The sequence below is a fragment of the Symsagittifera roscoffensis genome, chromosome 6, assembly GCF_963678635.1.
Source record: "Symsagittifera roscoffensis chromosome 6, txSymRosc1.1, whole genome shotgun sequence".
NCBI classification, from domain to species: Eukaryota; Metazoa; Xenacoelomorpha; order Acoela; family Convolutidae; genus Symsagittifera; species Symsagittifera roscoffensis.
In genome coordinates this window covers 34,405,009-34,427,508 of record NC_087067.1, presented here as the reverse complement: position 1 = coordinate 34,427,508, position 22,500 = coordinate 34,405,009, and positions in this window count along the sequence as shown.

Sequence of the window (22,500 nt, the reverse complement as noted above, 5' to 3'; positions counted from 1 at the left end):
GTCATGTCCTGAGTTGAATTTAATTAACATCTGAATTCATTTTGCTAGGATGAGAAGCTAGGAGTTGGGGGAAAGGGTTGATCCATCTTCGATGGAGATGATGATTTTTATCTACTGAACAAAAACAATAATAATTCAATAAATAGTAGTAGCCCTGATTTATGGAGTGACCTCGTGGTCTGGGGATACTGAGACCCAGCCATGAGCTCACTATTTCTGCATGCAATCTAGTTAATTTGAGTGTTTTGACCGAAGCCGAAAGCAGTAACGTTTTTTTTCGACCCGATGTTAGAAAGACCACCGAAAGTACTGGCTTGGTAGAGACGGTGAAAAGCATATAGAGCTCTGTTTAGACGTTGGCCAGTCGTCTTAAAACCTAGCTTCATTTTCCGTCGATATGTATCTTCCGGGCGAATGTTACATAGATGTTTTTATGGCGCTCCTGGGTGTTATTCTTTTTTAACATCATGACCGGCAGAACCGTTAACGAGCACTCCGCGCCGAGCGGATGCTCACATTAACGCCCTTAATAGGCCAAAACCGCCGGGCCGGAAGGTAGTTCGGAACGCGGAAGCCTTCCGGATTACCGTGAATAGCTTTTTAACCTAGTTAAGACCAAAAATTCACGAACCAGGAAGGGTGGGGGGATCGGCCATCCCCTCGTTCCCTGAGAGGTTTGTGACCAAAAACACATAAAGATATATATAAAACCAAACAAAAAGTAGTATAAAACCCAAGAAAAACAAAAAACATAAAAAATAACCGAAAAAACCAAAAACAGTAAAAAAGTAAAAAATCAGTAGAAATCATCCCCCCAGACAAGATGTGATCCGACCCTCCCGTTTGTTGTTGATAGATATATTGTTGTTACAGGCAATTATATCAGTCAGGATCGTTACGATCAATTTTTGTAGCCCGTTTCTGAGGCTTGTACTGTAGGGTTATTTGAGCATTTAAGTACGTTAATGATAAATTGCGCTCAATCCGGAAAGGTCAGCTGATTTGCGCTCAATCAGGAGGGGTCTTGGGAGAAGACTGATCCGGCAAGCAGCACAAGGAGCAACAAGAAGGGGCTCAACAACAACAACAATCGACTGTTGGGTATCGTTAACGATTTTTGTATCCCTTTTGGTACAAAAATTAAGATAGTAATCTGTGGGGGGCTCGACAGTGCTGCACTGTAGTGACCCTTCACCGAGCTGCGAATATCCGAGTTAAGCACCTTAATTCGGATATTAAACAAACCCGGAGAGGTATAGTATTACTAATTTTATTACTTATATAGCCTATATTAATACTCCTATACCGTTTTTCAGTGAAAAACACAGAAAGCAGACCGGTTTTTAGGGCAAAATAGCGGTAATTTGATCCCCCCACAAGTCGCAATTTTTGAGATATTGACATTTTTTGAAACGGAAAAAAGCGCTAAAGTAGTGTGTTACATCGTAACTGCACTACTATAATAGATAGAACCGGTTAAGTTTAGTTCGGAAGTGGATGGCACTATTTTGGAACCAAAAACCGAATTTTCGTGAATTTTGAGAAAACGGAACACTATAAATTTAGAAATTTTTTTGAAATTTTTGAGTTAGGACAGTAAAAATAGTTGTTCGGACAACGTCTACTAGTGTATCTACAAGTTTTAAAACCCGCTTCCTGAAAGCCTTCTGGGTTGCAGAGAAATCGAACTTAACGTGTTGATTTGGTGGATTCATCAATCCGGAGGGGTACAGAAAGCATAGTTTTTCGCAAATTTTTTCAACTAAAGCGTTTTAGATCGGGTCTTTTGCATTAAACTAGAAGATTATAGGCTTTAGAAAAAAGACGTTTTGGTTAAAAACTTTGGAACTACTGGGCATATCCAGTTGATCTTGGAACCAATAGATCAGAAATTAGCCGAGCTTACTGATAGGGACAAAAGTTTTTCGGATAAGTAAGCGTGAAAAGTCTTTGAGATTGTTTTTAGCAAATTCACCAATTTGGGAGGGTAGACCCTTCACGTTTTATAAATTTTTTCAGGAAAGCCCTTACACCCCTACCAAAAGGTAATAGCGGTTGAATAAAGTAACTTTAGGCTGTTCTAGACGAAAAGGGAAGGCTAAAGGCACAGGAAAACCTTAATCGAGCCGAAGTTAGGCTAGCGATAAGACCCTTCACCGTTAGCGTGAATTGTCAAATAAGAGGCTTAACTTCAATCCGGAAGGGTCTAGGAAAGCATTACATACCCTTCCTGGTTAATTTAAAAAGCAATATAGCATCGGAGAACGTATCCAGAGAGGTATATGTTGAAAGAAGGAAATCTCCGAAAAGCTACTTTTACAAAACCAGAGGGCTCTCAATCCGGAGGGGTCAAAAATTTTTCAAATTCGGAGGGTTCCGAATCCGGAGGGGTCTTATATTTGCTAACTCAGAGGGGTCCCAATCCGGAGGGGTCTTATATTTGCTAACTCAGAGGGGTTCCAGTCCGGAGGGGTCTAAATTTTGCCAGTCCTGAAGGGTCCTATTTTTGCCAATCCGGAGGGGTATTAATTTTTTAAAGGACTTAGGTAAACAGAAGAAAGACTACAGTGAGAGGTATTAGGTAATTAGCAGACAGGCTAGGAATCAGTGACTGCACTGGTAACTTGCCTTTCAATAAAAACCAGACCAAAACAAAACAGGTCCGAACTCGGATATTCGCTACACTAAGGGTAAACTAAAAAGAGCGTAATTCATTGGTGTAGATTGAAACCCAATACGTTTTTGTGAAAAGTGACTGCCCTGAGGATTTTAGTAGGTCTAGCTCGGGCACTCCGAAGGCAGATAGGTAACACAGTACTCGGTGGGTGCAATAGACGCGCACTTGAGAAAATTACTGCCTTCAAATTTTGTCTGTTTGGTGCAGCACCAAGCAGGGAAAGCTTTTTCTTTAAAATATAAGTTCGACTATTGTACTGCGACCGACTAAAAGTACAATACACATACGTTTTTTTATAGAGGTATTCATATTCTGTCATTATAATTTTTTTGTTTTTGATTTTAAATCAACATAATTTGTGCTTGATTGGGTAGTGAGTACACTATCTTTTAAATTGACTGATAACATCATATTGTGCTAGTTCTCAAATCTTACGACCGATAATCGGTTAGTGTGAATAATTTATATACAAACTGTACTCTGATAACATACAGGTATTCGTGGTCACTCTTTAAAAGAATCTTGTGAAATTTATTGTGTTGTGTCATTATTATTGATAGTCAAACTATAAAGTCACTAGCAATCGAATTGAGTGTATAGGCATTAAGAAGTGAAAAATTGAGAATGAGTCTAGACAAGTCAAGGATACCTAAACGAGGTAATAGCTCTAGGAAATTCATACCTAAAAAGCAAAGAAAAACAATGACCGACCCTTTTGTGGATCGGATCAAACGAGCCCGGACCGACAAAGGGGAGACGGTTTCAGGCAGAATGTTTAAAACGAGGAGTCAGAAGACCTCAGAAGAGAGAAAAGAAATGTTAGAAGTGGAGGTCAATACGAATGACAACCAGGAAGTACATGGACTGGAAGGGAGAGGCAGAAGGCTGGCGAGTGAATCTACTCCGGTAGAACAAGGCCATGATTTTGCCACTTCCACCGGGACATTGGATTGAGAGGAGATGTCGGAACTGTCCGACATTTCAACTGAAATAGTGGCAACTAGAAGATCTCCAACAGACAACACCATGATGGCAGGCGGGACTGAGAAACAAACAACGTCCTCATCGTTCTCAGAAAGAATGAGGAACACCTTAGGAAACATCTTTCCATTCACCATGGGAGTGGGCACAGGAAATGAAGGTGAATCCCAGGAGGAGGAGGAGGACGAAGAAGAGCAAGTGGACTTTGGGTCTCAAGTCAGCCTCAATAGTTCGACCCAGGAGAATGAGTCATACGTCGAAAGAGAGACTGGAACCATGGACAAATTTGGTGTGGTGAGAACGATAAGCAAAGAGGTAAACACACCGGGCCAGTCGAGAGGCTTCGCGATTATGACAAATTCAAAGCCGCGAACTGGGGAGAGTAGAAATAAAGGGCTAGGCAACGCATTGGTGGATCCTGAAGTGGATAATGAAAAGACGTCGAGGCAGAGAGTCAAGGCGGGAATCTCGACCAGCACGAAGCTACCTGGGACCGACAGGGTTACACCACCACTAGTGACACCACTCGTGGATAACGGGGCAGCACTAGAAAAAGCCTTGAACAACATAGTGGGCAGTATAGGAGAACAAAATGAACAGATGTCCATAAGGATGAGTGAACTAGAAAGAGCAGTTCACATTGAAAGAGAAAGTCTGCGGGAAGAAATAAACCGCAATTGACAAGATGTTGGTAGGAGCGAAAAACGCTTGAATGAAAGAACGGACGAGCACAAAGCGAAGAACTTGTCGCGAATGACATGAGAAGCGGAACAGAGAGGGTTACGCTTAAGAGACGACACGGAGAAGTTAAGAATTCAGCAAGAGCAGTATCTTGGGACTCTTGACACAAAGATAGACGCGATGATGGAGAGGCGAACTCAGGCTATCATGGATAGGTTGGACGGGCTACTAGGCAGCAACAGTGGACAAAAAGAAGGGGAAACGAACTCGGGAGGTCCCAGCAGGGAGCCGAAGGTGAACTTCAATGACCATCAAAGGAGGAGGACATATGGATCCACTAGAGGTAGGGGCAGTTCATCAGGCTATGCCACAAGGGATAATAGAACATGGGGCCCGAACAGTAGAGCAAGTTCAACGGGGAACAGACAGACCTCTAACGAACGACCAACGCAAGGCACACATGCGACTGGGAGAAGTGATTCCGGTAACAGGTGACATGCGAGCCCAGGGAGGAGTCATGTGGGACAAGGGGGAAACACTCACGGCGATTCGAATTGCAGGGATGCACCGAATACAGAGCCTTTGACAAGGTGTGAGGACACTCAGGCGGGACACTCAAGGGATGATACGGCAATGGCCACAGCCTTTGAACCCCTAAACTGGTCTTTGGAGACATTTCTTACAAGGTTATCCAGAACCAATGAACGCAGTGAGAAGTCCAGAAGAGTCTTTAAGAAACCAAGATGCTATAAAGACGAATCTGATGACTGTATTGATACCTGGATAGAGGTAATGAAACTGCATTTCGAGGAAGAGGATTTGTCGGAAAGACAAGAATGCAGTGCGCTCACCAGTAACTTGAAAGGGACAGCCCTGAACTGTCTCATGGCCAAGAAGCAACATCAGCGTGACACAGCCGAGAAAGTCTTCGAAATCTTGTTACACCGTTTTGGATCAGGGGTGCAGGGGCACCAGGCGATGATGCGCTTCGAGAAACGGGGGCAACGAGAGGCTGAAACGATAGACAAGTTTCTAGACGACTTGGAAATGCTGAGAAGAGGCAGCCAACCGGATGAGTCAAACCGAAGGATGAACCTGGCAGTAGCCTTAAAATTCATCGATCGTGTGAAGAATGATGAACTTCGGACAATGCTGGCAACGCATTACAAACCACTATCAACCAATGCGCAAACACCAGAAGTCAAAAGAATATCTTTTATTGAAATCTCCTTCGAGATCTGGTTATTATATGAACAATTATGGCAATTTTAACAATGGGCCAGCAAACCAAGGGAACAACTGGTACAAACCGAGGGATGATATGGACAAGAGACGCTCTTGTGCCAATTGCAGTTCAACAGACATCATGTGTCGGCATGCCCAACTTACAAACAAGGCATGAAAGCAATAGGTTTTAGCCTCGAGGACAAAGATGTGTCAGAATTGGACCATGAGGATTTCATGAGAGGAGTAATTGCAAAATTCGGCCCGAGGTGTTTCTTTTGCAACTTGGAAGGTCATTTTAAATCAGGTTGTGCGCAATTCTGGGATGCAGTGGCAGACATCAAGCATCCAAGGCATGAAGAAGCTTTGTCAGGAGTGAAAGCCAGCAAGGCTTGCCTGTTGAGTGAAGCGGAGGCACGCAGAAAAGACAAACCTCAAGAGCTGGCGACGAAGAAAATGCAAGCGCTAACTGAAGATACACGTGAACCGGAACCAGTGACTGCGGCCGATGACTTCAAGATTGATTATAGGGCAGCCGCGAGGGTTGCTCTAAATAGAGTGCAGCAGGAACTGGTGACGAAAGAGATCGAACAAAGAGTGAAACTCGAACTGGAGAATGAGAAAGTACAGGAGCAACTGAATACCTTCGAAGCAACGGAGGTCGAGGAGACTAAAGCACCAAGCAGTTTGAGCATGAAACTTAATGTGATCTCCGGTCAGAGGTTCGGCATGGTGCCACAAGGAAGCAAGATACAGTCGATAATTTCAGTGGCTGGACACCAGGTAATCAGAAATCTGAGTGAGCCATCAGAGTTCACTTTGATGCATTTGGACACATATGCAGATTATCTGAGGCAGGTGGAGCCACGCACTGAGTCGAGAGCTGTGCGAGCACTACTAACAACGGGTGGCCCTCGCACAAAGAAACTTCATGGACGCTACCTGGAGGTCTATGGGCCGTATCAAGTGATGCTGAACGTGGATGGGACCAGTATCTACACTAGGACTTATGTAAAAACAGACAGTGACCAGATAGGGCAGATCTATTTGGGTGAGGAGGAACTCAAAGTCCGCAATAGGCCATGACGCCATGATGGAACAAGATGCAGTACACATTGGGTCTGAAGCAGATGTGACCGCACATCTGCTCGACACCAACGGAACGAAAAACGGAGTCACAGGGCTTCTGGACACAGGAGCGGTAGTGAGTGTGATGCCAATAAAAACTTGGGAAAGAATGGGCTTCACGAGGGAAGATCTGATTCCGACGAATATCCGAATGTCCGGGCGATTTACGTAGCCGGAAGAACGCCGATAACAGTTCGCCACATGGAAGGACGAGATCTATGGATGAGCTTCCTGGTAGCAGAGAATTTAGACGACACCGACCAATTCATCTTGGGCTGAGATTTTGTCAGGAATTTTAACCTGATGATTGACTTGAACAACGGTCTGATACGGATTAGAAACCCGGACCGGAAGTATGTTAAGAAACCAATTAATAGGATAATAACAGACGAAAACAAGGTGCCAATTTTTTTAGATAGAAAAGTAAAACTACAACCAGGACAAGCTGTGGTGGCAATTTTTAGAATGAGAAATTTGAATTCGTTAAGTGATAGGAAACAGGTTTGCTTAGTACCGAATCCAAATAGTCAGAGTTGGGTGATTTTAGGCCGGAGCTTCTCGGTAACGCGAAACGGACTGTGTATCAGTGTGTTATTGAACACACTGGACACCACGGTTTCAATCCAGCGTGGAAAGAAGCTTGGTTACGCTTTGCCGATGAGGACCGACTATGAGGAGACACAAAACTTGAAGAAACATAATGTGAAAGACTGTCCTTATCATGTCAACAAAGATAAAATTTTAAAAAGGATTAATGAATTAAAATCTAATCATAAATTATTTTCAATGAAATCCGAAACGGACGACGGCTTATCGAGCTGCTCGAATTTTCCGGAACGCCCCTCTTCATACGAACTAGAATCTGACAAACCGGTTTTGCCAGAGATAGAACATTTAAAAGGGAAAATAGAAGAGGGAGATTTCGAAAAATTGCGGGACGTTTTAAATCGGAACGCAGATGTATTTTCAAAACATAAAGCGGATATCGGTTGCTGTAACTTCGTCGAACACGAACTTGGACTGGAAGAAGGTGCCGTTCCGCACAGAGGAGGCGCGAGACGAATGACACCACACAAATCGCAAGCGTGCCGAGCGGAAATCGAAATGCTGCTCGAATACGACATGATAGAACCCTCGAAATCGCCGTGGGCTTGCGGGGTGGTAATGGCAAAAAAGAAAGGGGAGCACCTAAGGTTTTGTTGCGACTTTCGCTATTTGAACGCGGTGACGAAAAAAGATGCCCACCCGATACCGCGAATAGACAAGAGCTTCTCCAAACTTGGTGATGCCAAGTTCTTCACAACACTGGACTTGGGTTCGGCCTTCTGGCAGGTCCCTCTGCGGAAGAAGGATAGAGAGAAAACCGGATTCGCGTGCGAATTGGGATTGTACCAGTGGAAGAGGATGCCCTTCGGCTTGTGCAATGCAATGGCCACTTTTCAAAGACTGATGGCTCAGGCTTTGACCAGAGTGACCAAGAAGTACGGGAATCTCGTGATGTGTTACGTGGATGACGTAGTCACAGCAACACCGACCCTGGAAGACCACATTGATAGGCTCGATGAGGTCTTTGGATGTATGAAAAGAGCAGGCTTGAAATGCAAACCATCAAAATGTGAAATCCTTAGGAATTCGATTAAGTACCTGGGAAGAATAGTGGACAGGCATGGTGTGAGGCCAGATCCGGAAGCAGTAGAGGCTGTGTTGACATGGAAGGCTCCGAGAACAGACACACAGCTAATGAGCTTCCTAGGGTTTGCCAATTGTTACCGTGAATTCATCAAAGGGTATGTAGACAAGGTGTATCCAATGCAGAAGCTGGTGCGCAACAAAGGAAAGAAGTTCGAATGGAACGATGAAGCACAGGTTGCCTTCGAAAACATAAAGCGGGAACTGTGCGAAGCGCCAGTACTAGGCTGCCTACAGAAAATGGCATGTATGTTCTTGACACAGACGCGTCAGTAGTAGCCATCTCAGGAATATTGCATCAGGAACAAGAGTGGAATGGAAGAACAGTTCTCCGTCCCATTGCATATGGCAGCAAAATCTTGAGTGACACTGAGATGAAATATGGTGCACCAAAAGCAGAAATGTTTGCAGTAGTCACTTTCGTGGAAAAGTACCGTGCACACTATGGGAGCGCTCCCATCAAGTTACGCGTGGACAACAGAGCGTTATCCTTGTTGAAGACCTACTCGATGGATCAGAGTTATATTGGTAGATGGATAGTGAGATTGGATGGCTACCACATGATAATCGAGCACAGGATGCGTGACAAACACCAGAATGCTGACAACCTCAGTAAGAAAACTGACTTCTATGAAAGATTGGAGCAAAAGCAAGCCAATCAAGCAGAAATAAAGGAGGGATTCTCGTTTCTGGACAAAGAAACTTATGAAGCGCTTCCCTTAACGAGATGGTTAGATAAGTCTGGACATCCAATTCCAGGGCATCCTGAGTTACCTGTCGAAAAAGCAGCCGAGATAAAAATCCTATCCAAACGGACCCGGTGCCCTTGGATCTGTTGCTGCGCTCAAACCTGGTCCAGCAGGAACTCTCTCGCATGAACATAAACAGCCTCTCATTACTGGAAAAAACGGTGCAGGTCGCACCGCAAGTGATGCGGTTGCTGGGTGGATTGTTAGAAAGAGAAGTGACCAGAGATGACCCCGAGTGGACAGCAGCAGTGGCTTCACTATCAATCAGGGAGAAGGTGAAGATAATGCCGTCCAGACGACAACACGAAGAGAACGAGAGGGATTGTAGGACAATAGTTCAGCAACTAGTATCCTCAATACCACACGAGGTTTTAACCAGTACTTCTTACGGACGGAAAGAACAGGGAAGCAGTACGCGAAGTAAAACCGTTACCTTTGTGGACCAGGATAAAGAAGGTGAGAAAGTAGAACAAAACCTGCTGCAAGATTGTTTGTCCGGGGAGACGAACGACGAGAAGAGCCAGCGAGTACAAGATCAACACCCGGGACAAGAAATTTTGTCCGGGGAGTCTGAGATAGATGAAAAAATTCCTGATGAGAAACAGGACCTGGAGAACAAGGTTTTGTCCGGGGAGTTCAGATGGATGCGAAGAAGGCACAGACATGATCTGGAGGAGCGCGCAGACTCCATCACAACCTCTTCAACAAATGAAATTTCCCAAAACTCAGGAATTGACACCTATTCAGACAGGAACTCGAGCTCGGGATCAGAACTGTCCGAACTAGCGATCCACACACTACTAGTGGAAACTCGTGCAAGGGATCTGGACAGAGAGGTGTACCAGGATCCTGACAGTGATCGCTACCTTATACCAAGCGAAAGAGTCTCTGACAACGCAGCGGATGATTTGGAGACAATAGCAGTATCGAAACGTTCGATAAGTCTGTTGCCACAAAAAGAGGTAGTCAGGACTGATCTTCAGCCGTTCAAGCAAGAAACACACCCGCTGGCGAAGATTTGGTGCGTTAAGATGGAAGAGGACACACACCAGCCCAACGAGCTGAATAGTCAGATGAGGGTCATGAAGACGTACTTGAAGGCGAGATACAGACTCTCGGATCTTCTAAGGGCGCAGAGAAATGATCGCATGACAAGCAACCTGAAAAAATGGATCGAGAATGGTTCTCCGGAGAAAGGGGACCTCGAGGAAGACAGTTACAGTATCCTGAGACAGTACTTCATGCAGAAGGAAGGGAGGTTATTTTTGAACAAGGACGGGATTGTGGCTTGCAAAAGAAGAGAAGAAGACAGAGTCCTATACAAGTATAACGCGATAGTGTTGCCGCAACTCTATCAGACAGAACTATTATTCAGGTCGCATGATCAGATGGGCCATCAGGGGATCGACAAAGTATATCAGAGGATCCTGAAGCGCTTTGAGTGGTCTGGAATGAAAAAGGCATGCGAGAAGTGGGTAACAGCAAGTCTGTCATGCCAACAGGTCAGGGATCCAAGGAAGTTGCGATTTCCTTTACAATCGATCGAGTAGTCTGAATTAAACGAGGTGGTGCAGATAGATCACCAAAAGATATGCATGACAGACATTGGTTATAATCAGGTGTTGGTCATGATAGATCATTTTACGAAGTATGCAGAGGCCGTGCCCTGCATAACTGCCTCGGCGGAAGAGACATGCGACCACCTGATCAATACGTGGATAGCGAGACATGGTTGTCCGATGACGTTTCAATCGGATAATGGAACAGCTTTTGTAGGAGAGCTATCGAAAGAGCTTATGAGACGCTCGCAGATTGCTCAGGCTCACTCCACGACGTACCACCCCCAGACGAAGGGCTTAGTGGAAAGACAGAATAGGACGTTAGTGTCGATGCTGAGAGTATATTGTTCCAGGTACATGACCGATTGGGACAGATACCTTCCACAGGTGATGGGAGCCAATAATAGCACGCAACACTCCACCACTGGAGTTAGTCCACACATGATGCTAACTGGACACGAGAAGTCTTTACCCTTAACCTTTTTCTACCCAGAGTATGAGGGAAAGAAAACGTCTCCACAGGTCTACGTGATGGATGTGATCAGACGTCAACAGGAGTTGAACGATTTGTGTAGACGAAATACTCAGCAAGCACAGGCAAGGTAGAGGAAAAATTTCGACAAGAAAGCAGCTGGTGCAAAAGCTTACTCCGTGGGAGACTACGTATGGGTATTTCAGAACGTTATACCACCGAAAGGGTCAAAAAAGCTCCTAAAAAGTGGAGGGGACCCTTCATGATTACAGAGGTGCACCAGGAGGGACGCTTTTATAGACTGAGTACTGGCCGAGCCGCCCACTACGAGAACATTAAGCCACACAATCCATCGACAGAAGACTGGTGTATACCCGCAGACATAGAAGAAGGGGACTATCTGATGATAGATCCTGCTTGTGAGGTCAACGAGAACGAGAAAGGCACCAGGGAGAAAAACGATGGAGACGAAGTCGTAGAGGAAGGAACAAATACACCACTGGACTTGGATCCAAACGAGGTGATTGAAGCAGATGATGAAACCTTACCCTACGCAGAGGAAGATTGGTAGGATCCCGAACAGACTGAGGTTCCCAAAAATTTGGAACCAGATCTCCCGTTCACGATACAGACTCGACAAGGCGACGGGAGAAGAACCAGAAAGAAATACAACCGTTACGGTGACGACTTTGTAGAAGACAGGATAGATCTGAAAAAGATAGTGAAAGAAATGGTGGGTCTAGAAGGCATAACAGTCTCACAAGACATCGACATAGTAGATGATCACCACCAGGAATGGATCGAGGACATGTCGAAACCCGAAGTAGAATTCGACGAGGAGCAATTGGAGTCCTACGAAGAAGATCTCACTAATCTGCGAGTCTTGGAGTGGCTGAACGAAATGACATCAGACCCTAAAGAGACCAGCGTCACGATTCAAGACGTAGATCGTCAAAGCATGAAATACATCAAGACCGAACGAGATGATGCTTCCTGGGCTGCCCAGGAAGGACAACTACTCTTTCCAGCTTCTAACCTCGACTTGATATCCGGTATGTGATCGACGGGGACGTCGAATGATTTTTTTTTGTCCGGGGAGTGGGGGTAGGACTTACCCACACTGAAAACTTGATAATAAAAAAATTAAGAATAGCAAGAGAGACAGGAGACTTAGAAGCAGAAACAGGCGAAGAACCTAAGAAACCTGACATAGGGAGGGTATTTGAGTCATATTTTAACCTACCAAATGAATATTCAAGTAACATTATACTAACAGACAGTGATTTTATACTCACAAATAGAACAGCAGACATGCGTTTCAGGACAGCGTTAGCGGCAGATTTTAAGAGAGAATATAAAAACAAAGAGTTACTTTGGAAGCAACGACCAGGAGTAGGGGGCGTAGCAGCCTTACCTCTGGCGGCGTCACAAATACCGGGAAAATACCTATGCTTCTTGGTAACGAGGGCGACGGAAAAGCAGCACGTGGACCCAGAGAACCTAGTCTTGTCTTTGACGAGGTTGAGAGATTTCCTCGTGGAAATGGACGTGAAGGAGCTCTCGCTTCCAGTGTACGATCCGAACAGAGGACGACTGCATCCTCGGGAATTGTACGCGCTTGTACACGTGATAATCTCTGATACCAATATACAAGTATATCTACATAAGAAAAATTACCTAAGTATAGGCTGAGTGACGTGCAAGAGGGTGTTATGCTAAAGACTAAGTTGTGTGTAGTGTGTGATATGTGTGATATGTGTGTTATGTTATGTTATGTGTTATGTTATTAAGATCGTGGGTAAGAAGGGGTTAGTGACCATGAACAACTGAATGACGATCTTAGGAATAAATCCAAAGTTTGGACTGTCCAAACTTAGGTCGAATTCCAAAACGTTAGAGACCGATTGATACTAACTAATTTTAGGAACAGAAACTTTTTATCTGACTGTTTTTAAATGAATTTTAACGAGAAGTTAAGGCGAAACTGACAAGTGTGATATTCGTGAACCTTTTTCTAGATCCTGATTGATCGTTTAATTACTCACTTGAGTCAAACCTTTGAATCAAACCGAATCGAACTTGAAGAACAGAATGGATAATTTCAACTTGGATGAATTGATGGACCTGGCAGAGGCATATGTAGGACCGATGATAGATGCGATCTATCGTCGGCTAATGGATCGAGACTTTGCTCTGGAGAACCCAGAGGTAGTCATGTTGCTGACCGCCCTGATCAACATCTTGGGGCATGACAACCGTGGGGACCGCCCCACGGAAGTCCTGTTGATGGCAGAATATGGAGAGAGGGGAGTACTAGACCGCCCGAACATGAGAGTGATGAGGTGGAGAAACGGGGCTCTCTCAGGGAGTGACTTGGCGAATGAGCCTGGATTGGGAAGTTCTAGGACTTATCAACCAGGTGAAATGCCTATGCCCTCCAAGCCCAAACCTGGGCTGACGAGAATGCATCAGGAGATTAACATCGAGGCTGCCTCGTCTGGTTCACCACTGAGAGCAGCTGTGCCACCAAAGAGGGCGAAAGTAGAACAGAAGGTTCAGACGAATCAAACCATGCAAGATCTGGATGGGATAAAGGACGAACTGGAAAGATCAAAGAGGGAGCTGGACGAGGTGACTAAGACCATGCTCATCGCGGAGGACGACAGAGACATGTGGAAAAGATTGTTCGAAGACTGTAACAAAAAGCAGGGTGGAGAAATTGAGCGCTTTTAGGCAGGAATACAAGGAGCGATCGGACGGAGGGCGTTGACAACGGCCGTGGAGAAGGTGATACCTGCAAGGAGTATTCCTCGTGGGCAGTCCCCGATGGAGCTCTTGACGCCTCGAGAAATGAGTCAGACAACGGAGACATGGCTCCCGACAGCAACAGATCGAGTGACAATCCCGGACCCTAGTGACACCTTGGGTGACCCCGTCGTGGAACAAACGGTGAGGAAGCTGATAGAGACAGCTGGACGACTGGTCGCCAACAAGAATACGCCAGGTTCCGGGGTGACTGCACCCTATGGAACGATCGATGACACGGGCAGAGTAGGACTCTCCCAGACCGTGATCAGACAGGGAATAAGCGACGTGACGCCACTAATGGGGAGCTCTAAGGCCCCAGAAAGAAGAATACAGAAGATGCCAGCGAAGAAAGTGTCACGTGTAATAGACATACAAAAGAACAATCAATTGAGATACAACTTCACGGGAGTTCCGGAGACAGATCCGAGAGCTTACTTCAATCGAGCGACTTGGAACCCGGCAGTAAACCTGCAACAACCGCCACTGGGGACATCACATCTGATACTGGGAGACAGCTTGGTCAGAGTACTATCGAATTTTATGACCTCTTGGGTCACCACGGTGATGGCCTTCGGAGGGGCGACTATAGCCCAGTTATATCGGATCATCGGTTGGAACGAACAACATCTCGAGAAGTTCGGATGAGGAGGAAGCACTATGGGAATCGATGATGGTGTGCTTGTTTACTACTCTCTGGCAGAAGTTCAACTGCGCGGTACTGACCGTTTGCACTGTGCCTATGAATGCAAGAAGCTTGACAGCAGCAGGGAGTGGTCAGGTGGAACAATATTATGAGGAATCTCGCAAGTCGGAATGCCGGAAGGATGATCCTCATGGACATCGAACATGACTTGAGAGCGATGGATCAGGCCAGGCTGACCACAGACGGCATCCACAACGGGGGAGTGGTCAGGTGGAACAATATTATGAGGAATCTCGTAAGTCGGAATGCCGGAAGGATGATCCTCATGGACATCGAACATGACTTGAGAGCGATGGATCAGGCCAGGCTGACCACAGACGGCATCCACTTCGATATTATTGAAGGACAAGCTTGGCTGAACAGAGTCTTCCAGGAGCGATTTGATGAGTTGGAGGTAGAACTCTTTGACACAGGAGTGCTGAGGGAAGAAGGAGCATCGAGCGAAACGGTGATTACCACCTTTGTGCCTCCTAACCTGGAAACACGCTTGGGGATGGTCCTGGCCGTCACGAATTATAGACAGCAGAGCTCCAGCGAACCAGGTCAAAGGACGGATGTTCAAGATCGATTGGGAGAAGCACCGGTAAGGAGGACCATTCATCCTCGGAGAAGACTAGGACCTGTTAACCCAATCGAAGAGACAGCCAGCACGTCTAGATCGGAACGAGATCGGAGACGACAAGTACCAGTCGAGAGGAGAGACGCCCGGGCAGAGGATCGTTGATGTGGTCAAGGCCCATACCATCTCCCTGGCATGTATACAAAGATAAACTAATGAAGCTGGATCTCCAGAGGGTGAGCTTCATTGAAAATGCAAGGAGGATGCTGAATGGAGCGAGGCTATCCGTCAGCAGACTGTACTCGATAACAGGCGTAGACTGGTTGATAGCCGCTAGCATAAACTTGAGATAGCCGCTAGCATAAACGGCCTTGAGATTTGCTGACCTAGAGGGACTGCCCTCTAATAACACAATGGGACCAGTGAACGCGAGACCATTGCCGGATGTGAGGTTGAATTATGATGAGGGGAATCGGGAAGAGAGACCAGGAAGATTTCTGACGACGAGAGCGCCGATTGGACAACGTGTGAAGATGTTCAGGCAGCTGACGACACCCCCTGGTCTTGTAAAGGAAAGAATATACCCAAAACTAGTGAGTCAAGATGGTGATGTCCAAAGATACGGCAGATTGAAAGCGATACAGAAAGATGAGACCATCTTCGCCGCCTATGATAAGGCAGAAATAAGGAAGGCCAAGATCATGATAGTAGCGAATTTAGAGTTCGTGTATACTTCCAAGTCTCTGTTTTGGCCGGACGTCATAATGTTGGCAGCGGTCGATCTGGACCTACTGCAATCGGTATCTCTGGCTAAAGGGGTACAAAGACAGACGGACATGAACCCAATTACGGTCGTGTTTGCTGGCATCAATGACCATCTACACAGTAGAGGTTTTCTGAGCAGACTCAGAGATCCTACAACGGCAGAGAATGCTGTGTGGCCAGCGATAAAATATATCCTTGAGTCGATGGGTGAAGTGGTGGATGCGACGAAGGAGGGGTTGTTCACCAAGGTGACACCGAGAATAGTATTCGCGTTGTCTCCCGGGTATGCATATCTCCCGGATGGACTAAAATTTGTGTATGCGATCGTGACCTTGCTTTCGGAAGGGAAATATGATGTGATCATATCCGCCCCAAATCGCATGATAGAGATGGAGAACCTGAGGCCACTCAGGGCTGAACTAACTGCAGTGTGGTCAGATATCTCGAACGCGATGAGACGATTCAAGGACCATGCGCTGCACATGTTAGTGTTGGACGAGGTGCTGGGGTTGGAACTGTCCAATTTCAGTTGACAGCTCAAACTGAAACCCGGAATAGACGACGACCATCGAGTGGTCGTAGCGATGTCCAACGACTTATGGTTCCGAGCAATGGAAGTGACAGGTGAAAACACGAGAAGGAAAAATTCCCAAGAGACTAGAGCTCAATTGGAGGCGATGGTTTTGAGAACCAAACCGGAAGCCAACCAGTGGCTACGCCTAAGTCCTCGAGTAGCGGCATTGGGTGCAGTTGCTTTTGAGCAAGGCCCTGTGATGATCACGAAGATCCATGCCTACTTGTTGAAGGAGGTGAACCTGGCGGAAAATGCTGAAGAAAAGACCGCTTAATTTGTAAACAGAATGTGTCAGATTACCCTGAAAACCTTCTGGACCCAGGAAGTGAAGGGACAGGAAGGCTTTGAACGTACGGACAGCATGCTGGAAGGGTTGGGAGCCGGATGGACCGTGTCCTTCTTGGCAAAAGTCTCCCCGAAAGTCTCTCATTACTTGATAAAGGAATTCCTCCAAGCAGTAGTGGAAGTGTCAATAGTGGAACTACTAGCCTTGTTCGCGACGTTTGGAGCAGAGAGTTTCGTGAAAGGACCGGCGATGCTGCTCACCGAAGGAATCCAGAACCTGCGGTTAGATGGGCTTCTAACACTGATTGCGATTACCCACGGAAACTTGGGAGGACTAATGAAATTGACACGTTGTCCAGAGCAGATGAGAGAGAGGGTGAGGAATTTAGATATGAATAAATCCACGGACTGGTGGAATAAGATAAGAGACCTGAAACACACTCTTATCCAATATCTCTTGCAACAAAATCGCTTTGGAACGGGAAAAGATGAGACTATCGAAAGAGAAGAAGATGTTAGACGACATGTTGGGGGCATGCCCCTCTTAACCGATCTGAGCTTGGCTATGAGAACCGATCCCTTAGCATTGATCAGAGGAGCTACGGAGTTTGTGACAGTGATCTATGGACCAGCAGTCACGTTTGCGTTCCCTGACGTTAAGGTGGAGGCGTATAGGAGGTCGGTGCTGCACCTGAACCTCATATCAGCAGTGGACGGTAGTGTACTGAACTGGTGTGAGCAGCACACATTGCGGGAGCTCATGAGTGAAGATCTGTTATTTGCGAAAATATCAGAGCCAGAGATGACAGTCATCAACTTTGACGATCACTTCCGTGATCGCATGGGAGAGGTAGAGAGAGGGCACATCGAGGTGTTTCCAAAGCTCTGGAATCTGAGACCCTATGACAAGACGAATGGTGAAATGACCAGAGTTCCTCGTCTCACTGCAGCATATCACAAAGTGAGAGAAGAGATGAAAGACTGAGGTGATTACGAGAAGCTGCCGGAGGCAATCCCTGAATTCCCTCTGATTAGAAGGATGTTGCTCGGAGCAGTCTCCTTGGTACAAACTCCTAGGTTGAGAGCATTCGAAACCAATGAAAGGAGAATAGGGAATTTCGTGGGAACAATGGATCCATACTTTGTAGGGAGAAATGCCGCCGTGTTACAATACACACGATTTGCCTATACCGATCAAGCGACGAGAAGGCGAATAAGCAACGCCGCGACTCTCAAGCCTGGAAGATTTGACGAGGAATGGGCGGGATTGGGCTTAGCGCCTATGAAGATGAGAGGCAGGACCGAACTGCCTGAGGCCTCCTTGATCCTGACTAGAGTGAAACCGGAGTTGACGGTAGTAGGAATGCTGCAGACGAGAACCTTCCTAGCACCCTTCGGTTGTGAGGAAATCAAAGTGGTCCATGAAGAAGAGGAAGATAGATCGGCCGGTACATTGATCATACCGAAGTTTCCGGGAGGAGCCGACAACGAAAAGCAAGGGCCCTCAAGCTCAAAGAAGGATATGTCAGAAGGAGAAGACGGACAGGGAGGAAGCCGTCAAGCGGAAGAACCCATGCAACAAGATGCAAGTCAAGCTGGTGGGGAAGACGACAGGGCATCGACAGGAGGAGTATCCAGCCTGGATTTCAGAATCTTCAGTGATCTTGAGAACAACGCGGATACGTTGGAGACGACTGAGCCAGCGGATGAGGGCATTTCGACACTGGAACCTCCGTCAGCCTTTACAGAAATGAAACGGAGTTTGCCGGAGAGCAGCTCTCCTGGCAATTCAAGAATTAACGAACAAAGAATCCTCATGGAATCGCCTAGAAGAAGAAGAATAGAGGGCTCAGCCAGAGTACGTTTCTTGAGAACGTTGCCCGAAGAAGAGTGGGAAGTACATCACCGAGACCAGGAGAACAGGCCGGGATGTAGATTGGACAGAGTGGCGTTCATGGAAGAAGTCTGGACAGTAGTTCAGAGCTATGGGACCCAGTCCACTTTGAAAACAGGTCTCAACCGACCATTGATGCGGGAAGTCCTTGACAAGCTTGATGAGTGTGAAGGGAGATTGAGTGAGTTGTTGATTGACTCAGCCACTGATGAAAGTGAAGCGAACTCTCCCATCAAGATGACACCGCAGCCAATGTGGAGAGAGCACAATGAAAGACTTTAAGCCATCTTCCATGGATCACGGAAAGGGAAGTGTCGCAGGACAACTAGTACCAGTGGAGTATAACCGACTGACAGTATCCGAGGCTGTGTCGATAGATGAACCCGCCGGTGGATACATGGAGATGTTGGAGTACCGAAACTCGGCTAGAGGGGATTTGATGGCTCTGGAAGACAAGAGTGCCATGGAGGGTTATCTGGAGACAATGTTGCAAGGCACAACCCTCAAGCAGATGGCGTACGGGACTTTAGCGTCGTCTGCGATACAGGCAGAAACGATGGAGCAGTTGGTGAGCCTTCCATGGAAAGCAGTGGTGTTACGGTACTTCGAAGAAGAAATGAGGACTGCGCCAAGAATACACGCTCTCATGGCAGTACCTTACGTGAGAACCGAGTTACAACTGAGGTTTGCCTGGTGCATGATGGGACTGACTCGCGAAGAATATGATTCAGAAGAAAGGAAGAGGTCAAAAGAAGAGAAGGTTTTCCTTATGACGAACCTGAGGGATCTGATAATCCAAGAGGGAGCAGCAATAGCGTGTGCGAAGCGGAGAGACGCTCTCTGTTTCATTCGATTCATGATAGAGCAGATTTCAGTGCCTGCATTGAACACCTGTGTCAAGATGCTGAGGGAGGGCGATGAGCGAGCGAAAGCCTTACTCTTGCTAGCACTGCTGGATATGCAGCAAAGCAAACCGATGAGGGTGAATATGAAAGAACCCGGGGAGTTAGAGCCCATGAGAAAGATAGACAAAATCAGGAGATTTTCAAACAAGGAGCTGACACTCACAAAAGAATCTATGGGGGCACTGCCGAAATCCAGTGAGTACTGTGGACCGATCAAGAAGAAGTCGTACAGCTACGTATCCGGAATCATAGGGATAGCGTACAACCCTTTCCTGAGTGAAGACATACGCGATTGCTTCTTCGATTACGAGCAGGCAGTGTTGCTAAGAATCTGAACGTCGAGAATTGTAATGATTAAGAGCGCTACCAATCTTCATATCAAATTGGGACTGGTCTTGGAAGAAGAGGTGACTGCACCTTCCGTACCAAAATCCGACAAAAGAGTGGAGTTTGGGTTGGGATTCTCAGATGAACTACTGAGAACGAGCTTGATGGTAGTGTGGGAACTGATGAGACCATCATGGTGTCCTAGTCCCAATGCTGACTCGATATTACGGGCGACACAAGATGTGCAGAGGGAGCTGAATGCAGATTGTAACCTGCGTGACCTTAACATCATATAAAATGTGATTATAACGGCCTCTAGGAGCAACGGGGAAGATAAAGTGGAGTTGCCTGGCTGGGGATCAGAAGACTGGGTCAAACTTGGTAGCTGTCTGGCGGAAGTCTGTGGACTGGAAGGTCACGTTTGTGGAGGTCTGGAATGTGTGAAGACCCTAGAGAGACAACACAAGCAATTGACGATACTGTTTGGGAAGGTCGCGATGAAAGCAAGGACGGAAACGGAACTGATCGCGGATTGCCATGGAGGAACCGAGGTGAATCTAGTGACTGCACTAGGATTCTACAGCATGTTTAGTTCTTTAGAGTCACTATTGAACCTAGAACAGAAACATGAGATGGTCACAGCCATCAGTGTAGAAGTATTCCCAGGAGTTCTGCAAACCGAGCAGAAACACATAGGAAAATAGAGGGAAGCGATCGAGGCGGAAATGAACATCAGACACAGTGAGACTTATTGTAGACCATCAGGAGCACGATACTTGGTGGGCTCGACATTGGCTCCGATGTGCAAGAGCAGATACCCGGTGCATTTTGTAGCTGTGGATGTAAAGAGTACGAGAACGATCGTGGATCAAGCCTTCTCCGTGCCAAAGTGTGTAAGACTGACACGAATGTCCAAAAAATCTTATGAGTTGCTATGTAAGATGTTCTCAGCAGTTCCAGAGAGAACAAAGGAGGAGTTGGAATCGATACTGGGAAGGAAGTTCATGGGATACGTAAGTGGGAACTTCAGTGACTTTGATAGACAGAAACAGAGAAGATCAACTGTTACAGATTACAATACAGTAGACGAGAATGATGAAGTCCACCGGGTGATGATGGAACTGGAACCATTACTGGAAACTTCGGGAAAACGCAATTGGAGGAGCATCATGTTGACACATGACGAGTTTTTCTGCCACTGCTTGCTGCAGACTTGGTGGTATCCCGAGCGTAGTAATCTGGTGTTGATCTGGGACTCTGGAGAGCTGCTCTCCATGGGTTTACCAGACTCATCACAGCCCATAACAATAGTGATAGTGGGAGTTATGATGGCGTTACGATGGCTGGAAGCTCATCTAAGGGAGAACAATAGACAGGAAGCGCCAACGAGAGAACAGTTGCGGAAATTGGATTATCTGAAAGATTTAGATCTTTTTGAGACAATGTGCAAGATTCTAAACATTCTGATGGAAGTGAAAAATATATGGGCAAGAAGACGATTGATGCCATGGTTCAGAGCTAACAGTACGAATTTGCTAAGAAGCATATGTCGAAGCACGGCAGAGTGTACAGTGAATATCAGCTGGACATTGGAGCAGGAGCTTTCAAGCGAGCTTTCGTGAATCATCGGAATGCAGTGACCACCGCTGTGAAAAGGATTCCCAGGACAAGTGAACGTAGTGGAAAGGAGAAGGCAGAGATGTTGAAGGAAGATTTGGAGAGAAAGGTGACGTTATGTCTCCACAACAGCTTCTACAGGAACAGAGAATCTAACGTGGATCCCCTACCTTGTTGCAAACAGAGGGTAGAAGAGCAGAAGTGTTGAAGGACTGCTTCCAACAGCATCAGAATAGATAATGATGTGTTGCAAGACACAGAAACTGAAAGTGCAGAGTCAGTATCACAGGAGGAAGAGATGGAACATTGACGAATGGTCGAAAGAACAAGATGCAAAAAGAAGGAAAATTAGAAGAATTCAGATGTTTTAGAACTTCTAAACGACGAAAAGAGAAAAAAAACAAAGAAATGCGGAAAAAGAAGAAGTTAAAACTCAGAATTGTTTTATGTGTGTGAAAAAACTCGAGTGAGAAACCAAGCAAGCAAGTTGTAATTGAATACTGAAACATTTAGTTGAGTTTTGATCATTAAAGAATTTGTTGCATTTATAAATTTGCTTTTTGATTTTTAGTTAAGTGGCTTTAGAGACACTTATTATTTATTTCGAAAGGCTTAAGTGAAGAATATATTTAAATATTCCAGCCTGCATGATTGTTTTTAATCAATTAGGACGACTGATCACTTTGTGGTGACATGAAAGACTTGGAGAATCTCTTGAAGAGGGAGATTGTTTCCTCGTTCTTTCTAACCACAGAGATTCTTAGTTTTACTATTCAGGACAATAACAAGCAAGATTTCCATAGGGAAGGAGCATAGTAGGATAATTTTAGTTTGTTGGTTGGCAGGACTGTCCTGCAAACCAGCATCTTTTGAATCTAGGAGAAGAAGTTTTTAATCAGGACA